Source organism: Apium graveolens, chromosome 4 (genome assembly GCF_009905375.1).
Source record: "Apium graveolens cultivar Ventura chromosome 4, ASM990537v1, whole genome shotgun sequence".
In the NCBI taxonomy this organism is placed as follows: Eukaryota; Viridiplantae; Streptophyta; class Magnoliopsida; order Apiales; family Apiaceae; genus Apium; species Apium graveolens.
Window position 1 is genome coordinate 34,982,258 of NC_133650.1, and position 25,139 is coordinate 35,007,396.

The following is a 25,139-nucleotide window of genomic DNA, read 5'->3' on the forward strand; positions in this document are numbered from 1 at the left end:
AGGTTCATGTATTTTTTTTTGCTAAATTAGGTTCATGTATTTGATATGCATGATTCGTAGGTAATTTTAACCATCTTACTTGCCCTATGTAATCATGATAGATAACTTGGACATTAAAACGTTATGTTGTCAAATTCTATAGACATATAGGGTCTCAATATAACTGGTGTCTATTCAGCTTCTATCTCTTTTGTGGATGTTTGGTAGTAGGGTATTCGTACAATGGTAGTTGGCGTTTACTAGTTTCGTATTTTCAGATTAGTGTCATCACCATTGTATGCTAAGGTAAGAACAAAAAGGCTATTGAATGAAGTATTTAATGAAGTTAGAATCCCATATTTGTGTTATATAAGTAAATCAACCTTAATTCTCTTAGCTAATATTAGTTAGTATAATCCCGTAGTTATAAGCAGTCTCAACTTATTATCATCTTAGCATTGAATAATAACCATACCATTGCTGCATAAGTTCATTAATTGAAGTTAATCTAAAAGAGTCTCTATGGGAACGAACTAGAAATAATTCTATATTACTTGCAAAAGCGTATACTTGCATGTAATATTATCACGTGTTTTCGCCCTAACAAGTTTTTGGCGTCGCTGCCGGGGACTCGTGGTTTACTTTTAGTTTATGTGCTTGACATCAGTGGTCGTTAAATTTCACTGACTTGGATATTTTACTTACTTTTTTGTGTGTTGCTGTTTCAGGTACTCTAGGGAGCGTGTATGCTAACGCGTTCTCGATCTCGCAAGAGAACACTGGATAAAGCAGATGAGGAAGTTGTAGAAGAGGTCTTAGTTGAGAAAGTTGAAGAAGAAGCTCTTGTTGCAATGGGTGAACCGGAAGCGAATACGAAGGCTTTGATAGATTACTCTCAACCGAAGATCAATGATATTCAGTCTAGCATTGTCAGACTAGCCATCGTGGCTAAGACTTTTGAAATCAAGGCTAGCACGATTCAGATAGTGTAGAACTCAGTTCAGTTTGGGGGTTCTCCGACGGAAGATCCCAATATGCATATTAGAGATTTCATCGAGATCTGCGATACTTTCAAATTCAACAATGTGTCTGAAGATGCTATAAAGCTAAGACTTTTCCCATTCTTTCTGAGGGATAAAGCTAAGTGTTGGTTAAATTCTCTACCACCAGTCTCTATCACTAAATGGGAAGATCTTGCTCAAAAGTTTCTTACTAAGTTCTTTCATACGGTGAAGATTGATGTAATCAGGAATGCTCTTACTCAATTTGCACAGCAATCAAGAGAGTCTTTGTATAAAGCTTGGGATCATTATAAGGAGATGATTCGAAAGTGTCCTCATTATGGGATGCCTGACTAGATTATTATTAACTGCTTTTATAATGGCTTGGGAGCACAGTCTAGACCCATGCTTGATGCAGCATCAGGTGGAGCCTTATTGGCCAAGAGCTACGATGAAGCTTATGAGTTGATTAAACTGATGGCTGCTAATAAATACTAGAATCCTTCTCAGAGACTAAATCAAGGCAAGGTAGCAAGAATTCTAAAGGTGGATGCAACTACTCCGATAGCTGCTCAGCTTAAGGCTTTGATGATGAAGGTGGATTCTTTGGCTAATTATGGAGTTAATCAGATCACTAGTATCTGTGAGCTTTGTGCTGGTGCATATGAGACAGAGCAGTGTGCTACATCTAGTGAATCAGCTCAGTTCGTGAGCAACTTTCAGAGGTCGCAACACCCAGTTCCAACCACCTATCATCCCAGCAACCGCAATCATCCTAACTTTAGCTAAAGCAACACTCAGAATGCGGTTCAACAGCCTTATCAGCAGTATGCAGCAAAGCAGTACAACCCTCCTGGTTTTCAACAACCGCAATATGCTCCAAGACAACAACTCCAACTTTAGCAGTTACCCCATGGAGGTACAAGTAAAGCTAACGAAAAATCTGAATTGGAGGAGTTGAGGCTCATGTGCAAGAGCCAAGTGGTTTCTATTAAGACCTTGGAGAATCAAATTGGTCAGATTACCAATGCCTTGTTGAATCATCAACCGGGTACACTACCTAGTGAAACAAAAGTTCCAGGAAAGAAGGAAGCAAAAGAGCAGGTTAAGGCAATTACATTGAGGTCTAGAAGGGTTGCAAGCCAAGAAAAAGCTCAAGTTTCGGAAGATGAAACTGTGGCTGAAGAAGATGTGCAGAAGGAAGCAGAAGTAGAACCAAGGAAGAAAACTGTGAAACACACTCCTCCTGAGGGTAATACAGGGGAGAAACAGATTTATCCTTCACCTCCTTTTCCTAAGAGGCTGCAGGAGCAAAAGTTGGATAAGCAGTTTATGAAGTTTCTAGAGGTGTTCAAGAAACTTCATATTAACATACCTTTCACTGAAGCTCTTGAACAGATACCTAGTTATGTGAAGTTTATGAAAGGTATTCTCTCTCGGAAAGTGAAGCTCGATGACTTAGAGCTTGTTGCTCTAACGGAGGAATGGAGCATTATGCTACAACAGAAGTTGCCTCCGAAGCTTAAAGATTCGGGAAGCTTCACTATTCCTTGCATCATTGGAAACTTGTCATTCGACAAGTGTTTATGTGATTTGGGAGCTAGCATCAATATGATGCCTTTGTCTGTCTTCAAGAAGTTGGATTTACCTGATCCAAAGCCTACTTATATGTCCTTGTAGTTGGCCGATCGTTCTATTACTTATCCACGAGGCATTGTGGAGGATGTCTTGGTCAAGGTGGAAAAACTCATCTTTCCTGCTGACTTTGTAATTCTTGATTTTGAGGAGAATAAAAAGATTCCGATAATCTTAAGATGACCATTCTTGGCTACTGGTCGAACCTTAATAGATGTGTAGAAGGGTGAGCTCACTATGCGAGTGCTGGATCGGGATGTGACGTTCAATGTTTTCAATGCCATGAAATTTCCTACTGATAATGATGAATTATTAAAAGTGGAATTGGTCAATTCTGTGGTTACTTCAGAACTTGATTAATTCCTAAGGCCGGATGCCTTAGAGAAGGCCTTGTTGGGGAATTCAGATAGTGTAGATGATGAAGGTGATGAGCAGTTGCAATATTTGAATGCTTCTCCTTGGAAGCGAAGGCTAGATATGCCTTTTGAATCTCTTGGAATGTCAGAACTGAAAAATGCTGAGGGGCGTCTCAAGCCATATTTTGAGGAAGTTCCTACACTCGAGCTTAAATCATTACCTGAACACTTAGGGTATGTTTTTTTATGTGATGTATCTACTTTTCCTGTTATTATTGCATCTGACCTTTCAGGTAGTGATGAGGAAAAGCTCTTGAGAATTCTGAGAGAGTTCCAATCGGCAATTGGATGGACTATAGCAGATATCAAGGGAATCTGCCCTTTTTATTGTATGCATAAAATTTTTCTAGAGGAAGGAAGCAAGCCGACTGTTGAGCAACAGAAGAGGCTAAATCCGATAATGAAAGAGGTTTTGAAGAAGGAAATTCTCAAGTGGTTAGATGCAGGGATCATCTATCCTATTTCTGACAGTTCTTGGGTGAGTCTAGTTCAGTGTGTGCCGAAGAAAGGAGGCATCATAGTGGTTGCTAATGATAAGAATGAGCTCATTCCTACTCGAACAGTCACGGGGTGGAGAGTTTGCATGGATTACAGGAAGCTGAACAAAGCCACAAGGGAAGTTCACTTCCTTCTTCCTTTTATTGATCAGATGCTTGACAGGTTGGCTGGGTATGACTACAACTGTCTTCTGGATGGCTATTCGGGTTATAATCAGATTTGTATCACTCCGGAAGATCAGGAAAAGACAACCTTCACTTGTCCGTTTGGTACTTTTGCCTTTAGAAGAGTTTTTTTTAGATTGTGTGGTGTACCTGCCATATTTTAGAGATGCATGACGGCAATTTTCTCTGACATGATTGGTCAGAATGTGGAGGTGTTTATGGATGATTTTTCTGTGTTTGGGGATTCTTTCGATGAGTGCTTGCATAATCTTGGCGCAGTTCTTAAAAGGTGTGTTGAAACCTATCTGGTTCTCAACTGGGAGAAATGTCACTTTATGGTGTAACATGGCATTATTCTTGGGCACAAGGTCTCTAGTAAAGGTCTTGAGGTGGACAAAGCCAAGGTGGGGGTCATTGAAAACCTTCCTCCACCAATTTCTGTTAAGGGAGTCCGCAGCTATCTTGGCCATGCAGGTTTCTATAGGCGGTTCATCAAGGACTTCGCTAAAATCTCTAAACCGCTGTGCAGAGAAAGATGTTCCTTTTAAATTTGATGATGAGTGTCTAGCTGCTTTTGAGATCTTAAAGAAGAGCTTAATCACGGCACCTGTCATAACTGTACCTGATTGGAATGAGTCTTTTGAAATGATGTGCGATGCAAGTGACTATACAGTTGGAGCAGTCCTTGAGCAAAGGAAGAACAACATATTTCATGTGGTCTACTATGCTAGTAAGACCCTCAATGGTGGTCAACTGAATTATACCACTATTGAGAAAGAACTCTTAGCCATTGTCTATGGTTTTGAGAATTTTTGATATTATTTGCTTGGGAAAAAGGTGACAGTTTTTACTGATCATGCTGTAATTCACTATCTTATTTCGAAGAAGGACTCGAAGGCTAGATTGATTCGATGGGTTCTTTTACTTCAGGAGTTTGAATTGGAGATCAAGGATAGGAAAGGTACTGAGAATCAAGTCACTGATCATCTATCTCCCTTAGAAGATCCAAGTACAGTTTTACAGGATAAGACATTGATTAATGAGTCTTTTCTAGATGAGCAATTGTTTGGGGTGCAAGAGGAAGAACCGTGGTTCGCTGACATTGTGAACTACCTTGTGAGCAACATTATGCCTTCAGACTTGTCTTCTGCTCAAAGGAAGAAGTTTCTCCATGAGGTGAAGTGGTACATGTGGGATGAGCCATTTCTGTTAGGCAAGAAGCCGACCAAATCATCAGGAGATGTATTCCGTACAACGAGATGGAGGGTATTTTGCGAGACTGTCATTCGACTGTTTATCGAGGCCACTATGGTGGAGAAAAGATAGCAGCTCGTATCCTTCAAGCAGGATTTTTTAGGCCTACATTGTTTAAGAATGCGTATCGGTTCATTTTGAAGTGTGATCGCTGCCAGTGTGTGGGTAATATGTCTAAAAGGGATGAGATGCCTCTCAATGCGCTTCTCGAAGTCGAGGTCTTAGATGTTTGGGGGAATTGACTTCATGGGGCCATTTGTCTCATCTTGCAATAATCAGTATATCTTGTTGGCGGTTGATTATGTCTCGAAATGGTTGGAAGTCAAAGCTTTGCCAATGAATGATGCAAAGGTAGTGCTTAATGTTCTTCATAAGCAGATATTCAAAAGATTTGGGAGTCCAAGAGTGATAATCAGTGACGAGGGATCCCATTTCCTGCGATCGCAAGTTCACTGCCATAATACAGCGATATAATGTGAATCATCGCATTGCTGCAGCCTATCATTCTCAGACTAATGGTCAAGTTGAGGTGTCTAACAGAGAGATCAAGCTTATTCTAGAGAAGGTTGTATATCCATCAAGGAAGGTTTGGTCTTTGAAGCTGGATGAAGTTGTGTGGGCGTATCGAATAGCATACAAGACTTCGTTAGGCATGTCTCTGTTTCAATTGGTTTATGGTAAGGGATGTCATTTGCCTATGGAGCTAGAGCACAAAGCGTATTGGGCTTTGAAGAAACTGAACCTTGATTTGGATGCAGTTGGTAAGAAGAAGATGCTTCAATTGAATGAACTTGATGAGTTTCGACTTCGAGCGTATGAGAACAACAAAATGTATAAGGAAAAAGTCAAGAGGTGGAACGATAGGGGTCTAGTGCTCAAATCATTTGTGCCGGGGCAACAATTTCTTTCATTCAACTCTCGTCTCCGTCTTTTTCCTGGAAAATTGAAGTCGAGATGGTCAGGGCCGTTAGTTATCAAAACTGTGTTTCCACATAGAGCGGTGGAGATTTTTGAGAATGATCCAAGCCAAGCGTTTAAGGTGAATGGATAGAGGTTGAAGCATTACTATGGAAATACGGCAAACCGTGAGGTGGTTATTGCCGTTTTATTGTCCACTTGATCTCGGGATTCTGTGACAAGCTAGCGACGTAAACCAAGCGCTTGCCAGAATGGGCGGCCGCGTTGTACCCCTCTTAAAAAAACAGAAAAAATCAAAAAATTAAAATAAAATCACATCACAGCCGAATTTCCTCTCCCACCATCCATACTTCCTCTCCAAATAAGTTTCAATCACCCCATTACTTCCATTATTCCCATAATCAATTCCCACTTCTTTTCTAAAACTAATTCTAATCCCTAAACCCTATATATACACACACTTATAAACAATCATCTCCATCACTTTTGAATTCTCAAAACTCTAAATCCCTCTTGCACACATCTTTTCTCTCAAACTTATTCGAATTCAATGGCACCCAAGAGAAAAAGAACCTAAGTTAGCAGCAGCACCACCGATTCTTCTAGTGTTTGGGGTGTGAGGCCCAGGTTTGCAACTCCGGAGGCTGAGGCGGAGTATACGAGGCTGCTATCAAAACCTATAGCCAAGGATCAAGGTTTTCTGCCATCGGGGAGAAATGGTAAGTTGCTTGAGATGATTATAGAGATGGGTTGGGTTGCTTTTTGTGAGGCACCCACCGCTGTGCCCATGAGTGTGGTTCGCGAGATTTACAAGAATATGAAGGCGGATAAGAACGGGTATTCAGTGGTTAGGGGATTGACAGTGGATTATGCTATGGATGCTATATGGAGGGTGATAAATCAACCCGAGAGACGGCCGAGTCAGGATGATTGGGTGATGAAGACGGGGGAAGATTTTGACTTGGACATGATTGTTGCTACTCTCTAGATTCCCGACACTCACTGGAAGTTCAAGAAGGGGTCGAACGAGTATGCTACTTTCCCTGCATCGTGCATGAACATGTATGCCCGTGCATGGAACTCGTTTATTTGTGTTAACATTATGCCTTCATCACATGTGTATGATGTTACGGTGGACCGGACAAAGCTGTTGTGGGGTATTCTGCAGGTGATTATGTGGACTTGGGGTCCATTATTTTTCAGGGGATTTTGAGGTTTCTGTGAGGGAGCACTACGAGTTCTATTTTATATGCGTCAATCGTGACAAAGCTGTGTGTGGCAGTTGGACTTCATTGGCCCGCACACGAGCAGCTATAGTTGCCTAATGCCCCAATTGACAGTTCGAATATAGCAGTGATGCAGGAGTGGTATGGTGGAAAGGCTGATGAGAAGGGGCTCGGTTACTCTTATGATCACTTGCCGGGTGGACGACTAGTTGATCATATGTATGTTGGTGGTTCTGCTCAGGCTAGTAGAGCAGCATAAAGACATCAGATGGGAGAGGCCGGTTCTTCGTAGCAGCAGCAGCAGCAGGATGTTGAGGGCAGTGCTGGTTTGAGTTCTGCACAGTATAGGCGCTTGATGAGGAGGATGGATGCGATGCATGACATCCATAGAAGGTTTGTATAGGACCTTACCCAGGAATTGGGGACCGCTTTCAGAGCCACATGAGTTGTCATTTAGTGGCCAGTTTTTGGTGAGGATGCTGTGTACCCGCCTCCTGACACTCTACCCGTTGAGGGTGATGATCCTGATTCTGAGTAGGTATGCCTGATTCCTTACTATTACCTTCATTGAGGACGGTGAATATTTTAAGTTTAGGGGTGATATTTAAGGAATATATGTTTGTGTGTGTCCATTTAGTTGCATATTCATGATAGTTTAGTTCATATAATTGCATATATAGTAGAATTTTTTATTTTGCATGTTAGTATGTTGCATATATATTGTATGTGCATTATATCATGATCCCTTAAGTTTACTTTACCAATTAATTTGTGATATTGATGCTAGTGTAGTGATGTCATATACATGGATGTTAAGTCCTATCGAGTTAATTTGTATGCTAGAAATAATAAAAATGTCACTAAGTATTATAGGTTGCTTGAGTGCTAGATCATGATCATGTTTTGTTTATTTGTCGAGGTTTAATTACTTGTGTATATCTAGAATGTATGATATTCTCTTAGTGGCGTAATAACATGGATATTTAAAAATTAGGGAAAAATGTTAGATTTCATTGCTAATTATTGTGGTTAGGTGTCAAATGGCTAGTAGTCGGCTCATACTTATATGTGTAGTCTAGGGTTGAACGAGATGAAGCAAAACGCACTCGTTCAGAAATTGTTGAAAAAAAGAAAAAAAAAGAAAGAAAAAAAAATAATATATGTGTTATGCATAATTGATCACGAGTGGGCTCTTTAATACTGGAGTTATTAAGTTCTTAGGGGACTTGGTGCCTAGTGACCTAAGGCTTTTATAGTCTGGGATTCATTAACCTAACGCTCCCTACATCGGTATTATTGTATAAGTCTTTAGTGGATCTCACTCATTGCTTGGTCAAATAAGTATATTTGTGTTATTATGGGTTATGAATAAAAACATAAATCCGTGAAATAACTCTGATAAAAGAATTGAAGTGTTGTCAGTCATTTTGAGTTTAGCGTTTATTCTATTTATAACCTTGTGATTGCCTTGATGAGTAGTGATTCATGATTATTGATCTAGGTGCGATAGTATATCTGTTAAGCATTTGCACACACACACATTTCTGTCTTGTGAGTTGATTTGTGAGATTTGATTGATCTTTGTGCGAATAACTGCATTTTTTGAGATGTTGCTCGTTGGTTGGTTTAGTTATTCTGAGGGGATCGTTGCATTCATATTAGTTGCATTCATGCATTTTTATTTTTCATTCTTTGAGTATGTTTATGCCTGGGGACAAGCACCGGTTCAAGTTTGGGGGTGTGTTAAGTGGGATTTATGTCCACTTAAAACGTCTTGTAAAGGCTTGAATTAGTGTTTTGTACTCGAGTTGTTTGTGTTTTTGATGCGTTTTTGTAGTGTTTTGCATTTCAGGCATAAATAAAGGAATAAGGAGATTTAGCATTATTTTGGTGCTAAAATGGTGTTAGGAAGGTGCCTTGGATGTTCGCTCGTTGATTGCCATCAAAAATCAGCAAAGAAACCAAAAGGAAGAATTTTCTCTAGAAGGTCAGTGGGCCCGCACTATAGTAGCGCGCGCCCACGCCAATTTGTCAGAGTTAGCGTGCGGTCGTGCCAGGCCGAAACTGAAGAATCCTGTTGTGAGTAGAAGATTAATTTTCTGGACTTCAATGCTGATTGGACTGCTAATTGGGCTGCTATATAAAGACATCTTAGAGACGTTTTTCATAACGGAGACTAAGGAGAAGACGGCGAGAAGACCTAGGAGCACAAATACAATAAAGGAGAAGAAAAGCTTGTTTATACTTGTGATTCTTTAATTGAGTTGTAATCTTGGATGCTAGTTTTCTTGTTTGTTGAACCTATTACTCTTGTTTAACGTACTTTGGTTTTTATTCAATTTATAAAGGCTTAGTTTATTATACCATGTTTTCATCAGAACCCACGGTGATGATGAGTTGGGTTATGGGCTAATCGTTATCGTGGGGTTCTAGCGGATTTAGTTATGGATATCTTTAGTTAATTTGTTTTGATACCTTAGTGTGTGGTGATTGTATGATATACTATTATTGGTTGTGCTTATTCGTCTTATGAGCGTCGCGAACTTATAAGATAGCGTGTTAATCTCTATGAAGTGAAAGTGAATATAGTGGTTTAGAACTTGCCATGCTAGCATAGGTTCATGTATTTGATATGCATGATTCGTAGGTAATTTTAACCATCTTACTTGCCCTATGTAATCATGATAGATAACTTTCACATTAAACCGTTATGTTGTCAAATTCTATAGAAATATAGGGTCTCACTATAATTGGTGTCTATTCAGCTTCTATCGCTCTTGTGGATGTCTGGTAGTAGGGTATTCATACAACGAAAGTTGGCATTTATTAGTTTCGTGTTATCTGATTAGTGTCATCACCATTGCATGCTAAGGTTAAGAACAAAAAGGCTATTGAATGAAGTATTTAATGAAGTTAGAATCCCATATTTGTGTTATATTAGTAAATTAACCTTAATTCTCTTAGCTAATATTAGTTAGTATAATCTCGTAGTTATAAGCAATCTCAACTTGTTATCATCTTAGGATTGAATAATAACCGTACTGTTATTGCATAAGTGCATAAATTGAAGTTAATCTAAAGGAGTCTCTGTGGGAACGAACTAGAAATAATTCTATATTACTTGCGAACACATATACTTGCGAGTAATATTAGCGCGTGTTTTTTCCCTAACAAGTATGTCAATGCACGCAGAATGAGATAAAACATGTAACATGTAACAAACGCTATTTGACATGCGTCCAAAAAATGTATAATCGCAAGTTGATGCATTTAAACACGTAACAGTTACCCAAAAAATATTCCGGTCCTCACCGGACCACATATAATATCTACCGCATGTTATGTCATGGCCAAAAACATTTTTAAAATAAACTTAGCAAGTAATATTTCATTTAACATGTAAGAATACAATCGTAAAATATTATTTTAAAATATTTTCACAACTCACCTGATATCAAGGTAGACACAGATAAAATATTACGCGAATAAAATATCCACTCGATCCTTAAAATTTAACGAACTTAATTTGTTGGTATCGAAGAAATGATAGGCTTTAATAAGATTTTGAAAATAATAAAAAACACTTAAACACTGTCAGACGGGGATCGATACAACTAAAAATTAGCATATTGATCCATTTAATGACACGAGCTCATCAAACAGGAATAAAATATCCATAAATTTATTCCTTTCATATCATTAAACTCACATAAAAACTTAAATAATGAAAATAAATTCTAAAAATATGGGATATTACAATCTACCCTCCTTATATTGATTTCGTCCTCAGAATCAACCAAAGAAAGCATTAAGATCCTTCTTACCAACTTTCCAAACTTGCATACATAACTTTTCTAAAATCTCGAATAAAACTAGTGTTAGATATTGCGTGCAGTGAAATATAACACATAGAGGGGGAGTGAATGTGTTTCTTTGAATTTTAATTGGCTTTGACTATATTTTGATTATGGATGAACAAAGAAGATAAAAACTATGTAGAGATAAATTATTTAATTGTAAACACATAAACAAAATATCAAAAACTCACTTGATTGTATTAATCAAATTTGTTTTGCTACAAATCAGTGTTCTTGAAAATAAGAACTTAGCTAAAAATCTTGAGAGAGAAGACAAGATATTTTCTAGATCTGTTTATAACTTCTAAACTAAAGACATGTGCATGCTTTATAGACCAACAACATGGGTTTACAATACTTGCATTAAAATGTTTTAACACAGTTTCAAAAGCTATCTTGTCCATTTCCTTTTCCGGTGTTAGAAAATCTGTGCAGTGAATCTAGGTCCTTCATCTTGTATTCTTCAAGCTGCTTTTGTAGTCTTTCTGATTCAATGAATGAATTGTTTGTTGATTGATAATCTTGAATCTTGAACTTGTCTATATTCTGAATTTTAAGATAGTTTGTCGAGATCTCTTTTTTATTCTGTAGAGATGTCACTTATTGATAAGTATAATGACTTATCGATATCTTGAGTTCTCTACATGTGTTTTTAACTTGTCGAGGTCTCCAATTCTCTACATGTAGAATAGCTTCTCGACGTCTTTAGTTCTCTACATAGGCTATTGATTTGTCGATATCTCTAGTTCTCTACATGCAGATTTGAATTGTACATATCTCTAGATCTCTACATAAAGAAATGACTTGTCGATATCTCCAATTTTTTATATAGATATTTTGACTTGTTAATATATGAAATCTCTACATGCAGGTTGACTAGTCGATATCTCTTGGGACTTCTCTACAAGTTATTTTAGACTCTCGACAGCCGTCTCGATATCCCTTGATCTGTGACTTGTCGATATCTGACTTTGATCATTTTTCCTAGAACAATATTATTCAAATCCAAGCTGCTACACTTCTCTCTGAGGCATTATCAGGATTTGATCTTTTTCCAGAGTTTATTTCATAACGTGAAGGCTGTTCACATAAAAATTCACCAGTCTAATCTACTTAATATTTTTACAGACTAAAGTAATACAATTACAAAATACGAACAAAGATTATCATACAACTTATCTTTAGGGTTGTCAATATGACTAAGTCTTGTTATATACAAACATGTCCTGCACATCAATCTGCCCCAATTTGTGAGAAGATTGCTTGTCATAAATTCATGCATGATAACAAGACCAACACCAATCTAAAATCAAATATAGTACGACTGAAAAATTTACAAAGTACATGTTATACATCTTGCAGTTACATCAAATGTTGAGTTACAGAGATTATTTGAATTTCTCATAACCAGGTTCCTTTTTAATTTTGTCATTGAGTTTGACTAGTACTTCAAGTTCTTCAATAATCTCAGTCCCTCTTAGAGCCTCCACTAGTTTGAGTCATTCAGCTAATGAGTAACTATTCAGAAGATGAATTATGTATCTTGCAAATCTTCTTGTCTTGATGTTCATAAAATGTCCATCTTTAGATACCTTGCTCAACCCCCTAGCCTTCAATTCATTTGATCTTTTCTCAAACAATTAAATCTCCGTAGCATATTACCTTTCTCATTCCTCCCTTTCAGCCTTTTCCCTTACATGCCTTATATTTCTTTCTCTCAACCTCTCAGCCAGCATAGCCTTCTTCATTCTTATACATGAATCTCTTGCATTCATCAAACTTATTACTCTCTCCAATTCTGTAGTTGAAAATGTTTCAATGACTTCTCTGTTCAGCAAAATGAAGGTGCCATCTTTGTAGTAGATCCTGACTTCTCCAAGTGTAACAACAAAAAAATTGAATATCTCCTCAGCTAACTGTTTGTGATAATCATCATCTGATATGCTTTCAGAACTTGGCAGAAAGTTATCCTGATTGAAGCAATTCCAAAAAGCACCAGCTCCAAAAAATTTCTTGGTTTTCTTCCTGCAGTTTTGAAGTAGTTCTAGTTGGAAGTTTGAATGAAGGTGTTTTATACATTTGCTTTAGAGAGACCTGGCTAGCTGTGATATTTGAGTAGTGAATTAGCAGTCGGCTTGTATAGGTACTTGGGTTTATGGGTTTGGATTTATTGAGTTTTTGTTTGGCTAGATTTTTGTGGTTGGGTTGGTAGAGTTTTTGATGTTTGATTTTATGAGACTTCCTAAATCTTCTTCTTATCCTCTTCACCATCTCTCTCTTTTTTCTTGCCTTCATCCTTCCCTTTTTTCTCCTCTTTACTCTTCTTTTTATCATCCACATTGCTACTACTAGTTTTTCTAGAGTGACTTGGATTTGAGATAAAAGATTTATGCTCATCTTTCTTCTTCTCATCATCATCCAAATCATCTTTTGTATTGATTTGAGTTCTAGGCAGCATGGCTTCAGCATTTTACAAATATTTGGCAATAATCTTCAACATCTCAAAATCCTCCAATGTCTTGAGCTTCTTTGTCTTCAACTAGGTTTCCAAGATCATCAACAGCTTCTTGTTCCCCATGACACAGTTTTTTGGAATCTGAAAATGTTTGCCCTTTTGGTGTTAGGACAAATGTAAGCCACTCCCTTACTTGGTTGTAGGTAGGCTTCATGAAATACACCTATTTGACCCTTTTTGAGCTCGTTAAGAAGGAGAGTGTCCTATGGAATCACTACATTCACTTTTTTGATGAAGATATCCAACTCAGATGCTCTTCTTGATTGTAAGAAAGACAGAGACACCTGCATACACCTATCCACACCTGAGTCATTTACATTGACAATCACCCTCTTCTCCATGCAGCTTTATCTGGTCACCAACACCACCCTCAGGAAATTTATGTTTTTATCCACACCCTTATTATATATAAAATGATTAAAATTACGAGAGACTCTTAGGGCTTCCAGTAGTTCACCAAATTCCTTGTAAGGCAAGGTCCTTCAGCTGCCATGTTGAGTCTGTCCAAACCAACATCATCTTTATTTTAACTTGAAGTGCGTCTGGATTTTAGATTGGATTCCATCTCCCCCTTAGTCTTAGTTACAGGCATGGTAGAAGGTGGAGGGAGTTGGCTCCTTACTGTTTGGGGTGTTTCCTGAAGGGGTATTTTCAAGGCTCCCATAATAGCTCCGAATGACACTGAGGTCTGTATTTGCAAATAATTCTAGGAGTCTATTAAGGTGATGTCCTGTTGCTGACTTTGCACAAGAGTGGTGAGTTGGGTGACTTGAGTTAACAGAGAAATATTGGAGGCTTGAAGATCTATAAATTGTGTTTGAAGATTTTGGATATGGAGGTTTATTGATTTAGAAGGTATGGATTGTGAACTGGATGCGGAGATGGTACCGAGAGAATTCTGGACAACATTCTTGATCTCCTCCATTACCAAAGCTGATGGTTCATATTTAGAAGAGTATAGCTGATCTGGTTTGGCCTTTGTATCATTATTTTTGGTGATTTGAGTCTGGATCACATTATGCAAGGCTATGAAAGAATCCCTCAATTTGGAAACTTTTTCTTCAACAGGGGTAAGATAGAGACCTTGAATATATTGTCTGAGAATGTTTTGAGTTTTTTTCATCTCTGTGAAGGTTGGCATGAGTTCACCAATCCTTTGATTAACCAGTTTCTTGACTTTAGTCTGATGTCCATCCAGAGTTTTCTCTATTACTCTTCCAATGTGATGAAAGGCTTTCAATTGTGCTTTATAAACTTCTGTAATGACAGCATAGACTTCTTGAGGAGTGAGGACCTTGGCATTGCTCCCCAAGATGGTGACATAGTCTTCTCTAAACTTGGCCAAGGCCTCCTCTATAGTCACAATAAAGTCCTTCGACAACCATGCATCCACATCGTCATCCTGCTCAGCTTCATTTGTAATTTTGGCTTGCTGGTCTTCAACATCTTCTTTATATGAGAGCAGAATTGCCTGATAGTCTTGGTTAGACATATCAGTTGTGAGAAATTGTTGAGTGATGTTTGCTAGGCCTGCAAACTAATCAACTAGTAGTTCATTAACTATTGTGGGTTAAGCTTGAGCATCATGTAGGCATTCACTACAAGAAAAAAGCCCATAGACATCGGTTTTTGGCCGATGTCTATGCTGTTTAGCACCCGATGTTGATGTCGGTGATGTCTATTCTAGACATCGGCCATAACCCGATGTATTTACTAGATTAGACATCGTTTCTGGCAAAAAAACTGATGTCCATGCATTTTTTTTACAAAAAATGTTAGAAATAAATAATTTAATAAATAAATTACACCTATTACAACAGATTAAACATATCATGAGCTATGATATTTTCCACATAGACATCAAATATTTTCATTTGGGTGATGTAAAATCAGATATTAGGTGATGTCTATGTTGGCATATAGACATCAGTTTTATCCCAAACAAAGTGATGTCTATGTCCAATTTAGAATTGAACATGTCAGTCTTTGACATCCGTTATTTATCTAAAAGCGATTTACATTAATTTTTCTACATCAGTTTTTCTTCTTTAAAAGTGATGTCTATATTGTCATATAGATATCAGTTTTATCCCAAACAAAGTGATGTCTATGTTCTATTTAGACTTGAACATGTCAGTCTTTGACATCAATTTTTTTTATCAAAAAATGATGTACATTAACTTTTTTGACATTAATTTTTCTTCTTTAAAAGTGATGTACAATTACTTTTGTAACTAACATATATTAAATATACGGAACTTGCACTCAGGTAAACTAAAGAAATAATAGGATTTGAATACATGCTCAAATAGATAATCTGGTCCATTATCATCATCAAAATAAATTGCATTTTACATTGAAAATTTTATTATTCAAATGGATACATCGAAAAAGCAGCTTTCACACTAAAAGAAATAAATAAGTAAACAAACGCCATAACCGTACAATGGCTGGTAGGATCTACATGCCCTATGTGTCTCTTGACCGGACTCAAATATGACAAGGTATCTCTAAGAACCGAACTCACTGTCGTGTTCGATGTATCATTCTCGGACTTGGTGCCATTTGCAGCAGCTCCTCCAGACAACACTACAGCTAATCAAAAAATATAATTTAATATATATACCAATTGCACATAAAAAGGAATTAAAAGCTGTTCATGCTTATTCAAAATAGTTAAAATATATTGGTTATTTTCTGTAAAATATAATTTAAATTTACAGGGACACAGAAACGTGAATAGAACTAAGGTGTGGGTATGTGAAATAGACACTGCACTTGCTATTCCAATTCTAAAAGATATCAAGTCAGTTTTTATTACCACGGTATACAGGAGAATCTCCACATCTTTGCTGCCACCTGCGTTCAGTGTTAAACCAAATCAAGTTATTACACATAAATATATGTAATTTTGTATGTGTTTCTTTCTTGTAGTCGGTATTACTTATTTGTCTGGATTCCCCCTACTACAAACACACTTGTCAGGTATATTACCCTAATTCCGCCCATGTCAACCCTTGAAAGCATATGATTTACCGTTAACAACTAATTCCAGTTAGATCAAATGTGTAAATGAACTCTAAATTAACAAGAAAGTAGCACAGAGTGATGTTAAAACAATAGGGGTGAAACTATAATCTCAACTGTTTGCGTAATAACCAAAAAAATTGTTCAACCAAACTATATTTTCCTTAAAATCCTATTTTTAAGCAAAAATTTTAATATTGGTTATCAGATTTTTTTCCTAGTAGTGCTAAAGACACAGATGATTCCTCTTGGAGAAGAAAGCAAGGCAATGTTAATGTGCTCCATTAGCCATACTATGGATTTTAAAGCATGATTACCGAAAAGAGTCCAGTCGAGGACTCTGAAGCTTGAGACTGCTGCTTTAAAAACATTATCCATTGGCATAAATTCAGATTGTGCTATAGGTACATCTAAACAGCTCCGATTGTGTTGGCACTCTTACTAATTAGATGGATGCAACAACGATAAAGTGTAACAAACAGGTGTAGCATCTTTCCCTTCTTAACAAACTATGATACAACTAGCATATTCCAGTTAAGCAATGCATAATCAATATCCAAATATAATGCATCTATTTACTTGACCGTTATACATCATGATAAATTTATAAAGCCTACGTGCTCCTAAACTACAATAACAAACCAATTAAAATTACATAAATTCTCTAGAATTAATTAACTGAGGACCTTCATATTTAGTTATCAATTATTTAATGTATATGGTCTAAACGTTTAGAACTTTAAATTCAGATTATAGGGTATATACCCTGAAAAAAAATTAGGCATAGACACATGTGATTATGCGTAGACTTTTGTGTTGATAAGTTGATGTGCAGACTTTGCACGTACACAAGTGATAATAAAAAACAAAAAATCTAGTAATATTCTAAAATTATTTGTCTATATATACAACCAAATTTCAAACAAAGTCAGCCAAGTAAAAAGCATGATAAATACAAATTGCGATATTCTTTTTATTTTATCTGTATTACCTTCTACTCAACATTTTCTAAAACTATCATCACACTAGATTAATTGATTAAATATTTAACACTGCAAATTACTGCTACTATTGCTCTCCTTTTAAAATTCTATTAACTTTGCCCGACTAAATGTGCATGTCTGGTATGTGATACTGTACCGTACTTAACTAAAACCTGCATCTCAGCTAAAGAAAAACAAAATCATGGAACGGTGATTTTTATAGGCAGAAAAACTTGTTCAGACTTACTTTATTAAATGGGGCTTATATGAAGTGATAAGTATGTATGTGCCAACTTTCTTCAGGCGCAAATTTGCAAGATCTACCTGCATGAACCAAAATTTTGCCGGACTCATCATTTAATTTGATTGATTGCATATAACTAAAAGAGATATATGAAAATAACAAAGAACTTGCCTTCACAATATTTTGAGCTTCCCTTCCTTGGTGCCTCTTACAAATGGCATGTACGTAAGTAGAACAGACATTAGTCAGAATCTATATATTAGGCATACAAGAAAATTGAGGGTGATATGCATTTGGCTAACCATGAGACAAGGCTAGAGGCCTTCACAAAAACTCAAAAAGCAAAAAGCTACAAAAAACCTAATTGTACAGGGATATGTCTTTAAGGCATTTCTTCTAAGACCAAATAGAGGAGATGGAAACAGTCTAAATTAACCTAATATATATTGGCATAATTATGAGCAGCCACAATGGTTGAACTGCTCAACCTCAGGGTTATTCGTTATAAAGCTATAGGGTTGAGGCTATCATGGATGACCCTAGGTGTTACATATATGATTTCCAGCAACTCTCTGCTCTGTTTTTACAAAAACAATTAATCTTTTCCAGTCGCACTTGATTCACCTCTCCTTTCAATATGTAACTGAATAAGTTATCATGAATTTGAACTTTATTATATAAAAAGAATAGATGTATATGAGCATATCTTATACATTCATACGTAACATTAGTAATTACAGCTACTTTCCAGATATTATATGGTGGGAGTTTAACATGTAATTTAATTATAATCAAGTGTTTGACTATCTCAACGAGAGACTATTACATTCAATAAACAGAACACATAAAATTAGATAACCTACAGTTTCAAACAGATAGATGTCATACATGAATAAGTAACAAACCTGTACTCTTTGTTTGCTATACCATAAGGAGACTGTTGTTCCATCTGTAACTTTAGTATATTGCAGAGAAAAAGAACTATAAGCTGAATAGAGAGAAAGATAAACAAAGCTGAAAAATTGCAATTAATAAAAGTAGAGCTCTTTAATTTTAAGACTAATATAAGAAGCAAATAACACATGCCCTTGCATAATACATACTCTTGCACAAATATAACATGCCACTAACACAACCAAAATCAAACAACAATTGTCCTGTACAAAAACAAATTCAAAATAGTTAGTAACTTAAAAATCATATAGTGCTCCTTATATCAAATAAGGGTTTCAATTTTATAAAAACCCCAATTTTAAAAACTAGGGTTTTTTGTTTGAAAAATTAGGGTTTTCAAGCTTGGGTTTTGAGGATGAGAATATGAGAGTAGAGAGAGCTGAAGGCCAATTTCAGATTTTAAAATGAAAGTCGGGGAGAGATAAACCGAGGAGAGATAATTCAAGTAAGATGATGGGAGTAAATATAATTGATATGAGATGAGTTGAGCGGAGAGATGATAGTGTGATGATGGTAAGCAGCGTTCCTTGACGATGAGAGGGATTACATAGAGGGAGAGTTTGAGAGAGAGAGAGAGTCGATGGTGATAGGGATCGAGAGAAATCTATTGAGAGAGAGGGGGGTTTAGTTTTTTTTTTAATTTTTCTGACTGATAGATGAAAGAGGGGGAACAAAATGATTATGGGAGGGAGAAAAAATAGGGTAAAGAGGGAATATTTTGGCTAAGGGGGAAAAAATTTGGGTTGCCGCGCATTCAATTTTTTTAAGGTTCTTAAGACATCAGTTTTAAAATAAACGATGTCATAAAAATAGAAAGATATCACATTTACACGGGATGATATCTATTTAACATTAGACACGGTGGCATGACTGGATGATGTCTAATGTGTAATGTCTATTAACCTTTTTCTTGTAGTGATTGTGAGATCTTGAACTTGTCTATATTCTGAATTTTAAGATAGATTGTCGAGATCTCTTTTATTCTAGAGAGATATCACATATCGATAAGTACAATAACTGTTATTCCGAAACAATCTAACAAAGAATTACATATGGGGGGTTGTATGTAATTCTGGCTACTTTTTCATTTTTAAGAACTGTTCTACTTTGAATATATAGTTGTTTTTGATTTAGCTAAATTGCAAAATAAAAGTATTGAAGAAATCAAACAAAAAGTAATCGAATACAAGTATTTAAAAACTTTCTGGTGGATTAAATTTTTCCACCAGATATATATATATATATTAATATGAGAACTCTGTGATGTAATGTTTGCACACAGCTGCTTACAAGTTGAACTAACAAGAATAGAGAAATTCTTTTTCAGATATGGCTTTATCTATTTCTCTAGTAATTGCTTTCTTACTTAGGTACTGTTCAACTTGCTACCCTTGGTTTATATATCACCAAGTTACATGATAAAAAGACAAATAAATAAGACAAAATGTTTCTAGACTAATTTCATGCTCCTTCATTTCTCAATCCAGCATCTTTGAATATCTTCAGTTTAGCATGGAAATGGAAATGCTTCTTTGTTCTCTAAAACCTGTAAATAGGCGGCCACTATCTATTTGTATACAATCAACACATATGACTGTCAAGTCACTATCAACTGCTCTTTTGAATTTGTTCATCCGTTGAAACTGTTAGGGTATATACTGAACTATTTGTTTGAAAGTATATAATAATCTTTTGAGAATCTTGAATGCATGTTTTCACAATGTCTGTGTATTATATATTGTAGACAATCTAGTATCAAATGGGATAACAGAAGATTAGATTATCGGACTCCTTATATAATATAGTAAAGGTTCACAGTCCAAGTGATGTTAGACAAACCACTGGAACAACTAAGTATTATTTAAAAATAGTTTATCTTGACCATTGAATAATACTTGTGTATATTGAACATGATCGAAATAGTAGAATAGTTCTTTTATTCTGACAATAAAGAAGAACTTAGATTCTATGATATTATTATTGCTTAGATTTTTAATCCGGATATAGTGATTGACACTTGTATTTATTGCACATGCCTTGATTCATACATTAAGTAATTTATATAAAATTGTGAATTTATGTATTGGGCAATGCCATTATATACAAAGTGGGATATTGACTAAAAAAGGAAACCATTTCCGAAGAATAGTTTCAGGTGATGATGTCCTCTTGAAAGCTCATAAAGATAATTATGCTTTAGTCCTGCAGGCAGATTTGTTCTTGCACAATTATAAGGTTGAGTGGAAGATCAAGGATAAAAGATGTTGATTAAATTAATTGTCAGAAATTAATTTAATTGATGGACATGCGATATATTAAACATGGGGAATTTAATAAGCAAATAATATCGGAGATGAATTAAATAATTAATTTACGAAATTAGAAAAGGTAGTGCAAATATTAATTCTTTAGTGGATTGAATTAATATTTAATGACATTGGGCTTGGCCCAGAATGTCATTGGGAGGCCCGACATAATTATCCATGATCCCTACTGTAGCCTATAAATATTCTAATTCTCCTGAAGCTAGAGGTGTGTAACAGTATGTGCATGTGTGTACGAGAATACAGAAAATAACATCCTAGGGTTTGAGAGAGGCAAACATTTTTCTCAAGGAACTAGCTAGGGTTTTGGATTTTCGGAGCTATCAGGAGAGGTAAACCTTGAGAGATCGAAGCCCACACTTCGTCCAAGGAGAATCGAGGAATACAGTAAAAGACGTGGATTTGAATTGCTTGCACCGTAGCGATTAAGGTTAACATTATGTTCAAACTCTCTATAGTAAATTCATATCGTAAAATGCAGGGCCGAGATCCGTTGTACCAATAATTGGCATCAGAGCCTGGGTCTAGGTTCTGCGTTTTAAGATTTGAAGTCCATGTCATAATTATATATACATGTATATAGTGGTATGCTTGTATTGATTCTGTGATGCAGGTTGTTATTCACTATTATGGCCACGTTTTAATTATGTGTTTGGATCCCACGTGGTTTTATCATGGTTATTTTATTATGGTTAAAATCCCACTTGGTTTATCATGGTTTTGTTGTAAATCACGAGGGTTGATCGTGATAGTCTTTTCTATTCTGGTTTTATAATCTTGTAGTCTCAATTTGTAGTTGATCAAGGTTATGATCTGATGTAATAGAATAAGCTTATTCAGCTGTATTAAGTTGTATGTAATTGTCCGATCAACGAAGCTATAAGAAATAGAGATTTTCCGCAGCTGCATTCTATTTTTCGGGGAGCTTCACAGTTTTCACTGTAGATATTGCATACGATGTCCGATTTGGGCTTACAATACCTTTTCGGAAACGGTAGAACGAGAGGAAGATGCTGCAATACCTAAAGATGTATTTCCCATGTTTTCAAGTCGTTCTGAGGCTATTTAGGCGTTCAACCGGGCTCTTCAAGATTTTTAGAAATTTTCGAAGGATGAATTTGAGGACATCTGTTGATCAAGACATCCGTTGATCAGGACATCCATTGATCAAGACATCAGTTGATCAGGATATCCGTTCATAAGGACATCTGTTGATCAAGACATCAGTTGATTAGGACATCCGTTGATTAGGTCATCCGTTGATCAGGACATCCGTTGATAAGCTTATATGAGGCCATAATAGTGAATGAGCTTTATTAGTTTCTGCTGATCTTAAATATTGCTACTATATGTTTCTTGTCTGTGTTATTATGCCATGTGATACTAACCCCAGCATGCTAGAATGACATGGACATAAGAATGTTTTAAATGCTTTAATCATGCGAGTATGCTACTATGTTATATGTTCTTTGTTGTTTACATATTACATGTGGAATTTGAAGAAGTAACATAGGACAATGCATCTAGATTGAAATTCTCAAAGTAAATACTAAGTGGGAGAGGGAATATATGAAATCAAATCCCATGGTCTCCATTATTGTTTGTATGTAATTTAACATAGAGACAAATATAAATTATATATACATCACCCATCGTGACATGTAATTTATGGTGTCTAGAATGTTAAGGAGATTACTAGATCAAACTTCTTAAATTAATAACGAATATTGAAAGGTATACATGTCACCCATCATGGCGTACCACGTTTTATAGATTTCAGATTATTAAAAGATATCATTTGATAGCATCTGGTATAATTATGATTTAAAATTTGATAATGGTATACACTTAGCTATGAAAAATAATATTGACCACCCCAACGTGGCGTATTATTTAGTAATAGGACCGAAGTAACATTTAAAATTTAGGTGGTATACATGTCACCCATTGTGACGTACCAGAAACTTATGGTACCAATAGGACTTAAAATGTTAGTGCATTAATTTTAATAATTGTTAGAGGAACCAATAGGACTTAATATTTAATTCACCCTTTTACGTGTTATGTGATGTTTTTATGCATGATTCTCAGGATACAATGAGGTTTAATCCACTGTTCATCATACTTAAGGATAACAAACTTACCAGACCTAACTATATTGAATGGAAACGAAATTTGGACATTGTGTTGACTGCTGAGGAGTAAAAGTTTTGCACTTATGAGCCCAATCCAGATCAGCCTGCTGTTGATGCTCCTGAAGATGAGAAAGAGTATTATAAGCGGTAGATTAAGGCTGATGAGATGCCACGATGTTACATACTGGCAGTAATGTCGAGTGTTTTGCAGCATCAGCATCATTCTATGGCCACAGCTTCGGATATGCTCTTTAATCTCAAGGAACTTTTTGGAGATCAGAATAGGGCTACTAGGGAAGTAGCCATGAAGGCTTTAATGAACACTCAGATGACTGAAGGAATGCCTGTAAGGGATCATGTTCTCGAGATGATATCTCATCTGAATGAGATAAAGATCCTTGGTACTGAACTTGACGGGGAAACCCATATTGACATTATCCTTATGAGCTTGCCTAAGAGTTTTGAGCAGTTTCTCTTGAATTACAACATGAACAATAGGTTGTATAGTCTCGCGGAAATCTGACAGAACTTTAGGCAGCTGAAGGATTATTTCGGAAGAGTGTTCAAGTGAATGTGGTTGAGAAAGCTTCTTCTTCTAAACCGAAAGGTAAGAAGAAGAAAAAGGCTCAGACATAGAAAGCTGCGAGTGCAGTGGGAGTTCAAGGTGGTGTGAAAAAGCCTAAGGGAAAGTGCTTCAGGTGCAAGAAGTCAGGTCACTCGAAACAGGATTGTCCTCTTCCTATGAAGATAAACAATATTGGTATGTCTCTTTCTCTAGTTACAGAAACATATATAGTGGATATATCTATGAGCACTTGGTGTGTAGATACAGGAGCCACTGATCATGTTTGTAATTCTATGCAGGGATTCCAGCTATCCCGAATGCTTAGAGATGGTGAGATATACGTGTTCATGGGAGATGCTACGAAAGTAGCAGTAGTTGCAATAGGAGTTATTCATGTATCTTTTGGTTCTGATAGGATTTTGGTTTTGAACAATTGTCTTTATGTACCTTCATTTAGAAGAAATCTTATTTCGGTTTCTAAACTTGCTATGAATGGTTATAATGTTTGTTTAAATTGTAATGTTTCTGTTATGATGAATAAATGAATTATATGTTCGGGTACATTGCAAGACAATGTTTATATAATTAATCCTAGTCAACCTGCATTGCAACTACAATATAGGGAATTGAACAACACGTCCTCTACATCTATTAAAAGAAAGGAAACTTTTAGTTTGAACCAAACATATCTTTTGCACTTGATATTAGGTCATATTAACTTAAGAAGGATTCAAAGACTGGTAGTAGACGGGCCTTTAAGCTCATTGGCAGTGGAGCCATTTCGAGTTTGTGAATCCTGCTTGGAAGGTAAAATGACTAATAGGCATTTCAAGGCAAAGAGGAATAGAGCCAAAGAAGTGTTAGGATTGGTTCACACTGATTTATGTGGACCCATGAATATCCAAGAAAGAGGTGGTTATGAGTATTTCATCACATTAATTGACGATTATTCTAGATATGGGTACGTTTATTTGTTGCGCCGTAAGTCTGAGTGCTTTGAGAAGTTCAAATAGTATAAAGCTAAAACAAAGAACCGACTTAATAAAAGTATCAAGTCACTATAATCAGATCGTGGTGGCGATTACTTGCTTGGAGAATTTAGGGAATATTTATCAGAGAATGGGATAGAATCCCAGTTGACTGCACCAGGCACACCCTAGCAGAATGGTGTAGCAGAAAGAAGCAACCAGACTATTTTAGAGAGTGTTAGATCGATGATGAGTTATTCAGATTTACCCAAATTATTTTGGGGATATGTCTTAGAAACAACAACTTATCTTTTGAACCTAGTACCTTCTAAATCGGTTCCTAAAACCCCCTTAGAATTGTGGACCGGGGACAAACTGAGTCTGAGACATTCAGATATGGGGTTGTCCAACGCATGTGCTGAACTTGTCCAGCGCATGTGCTGAACAGGAACGTGACTAAGTTAGAATCTCGTACA

General features: G+C 36.3%; 1 non-coding gene across 1 annotated transcript; it reads right to left on the minus strand.

Annotated features, from left to right (window-relative positions):
• Positions 1-1,220: 1,220 nt before the first annotated feature.
• LOC141722198 (small nucleolar RNA R71) lies at positions 1,221-1,327 on the minus strand. The gene has a single exon (XR_012575221.1). It is a non-coding gene; the product is annotated as a small nucleolar RNA R71 (small nucleolar RNA).
• Positions 1,328-25,139: the final 23,812 nt, after the last annotated feature.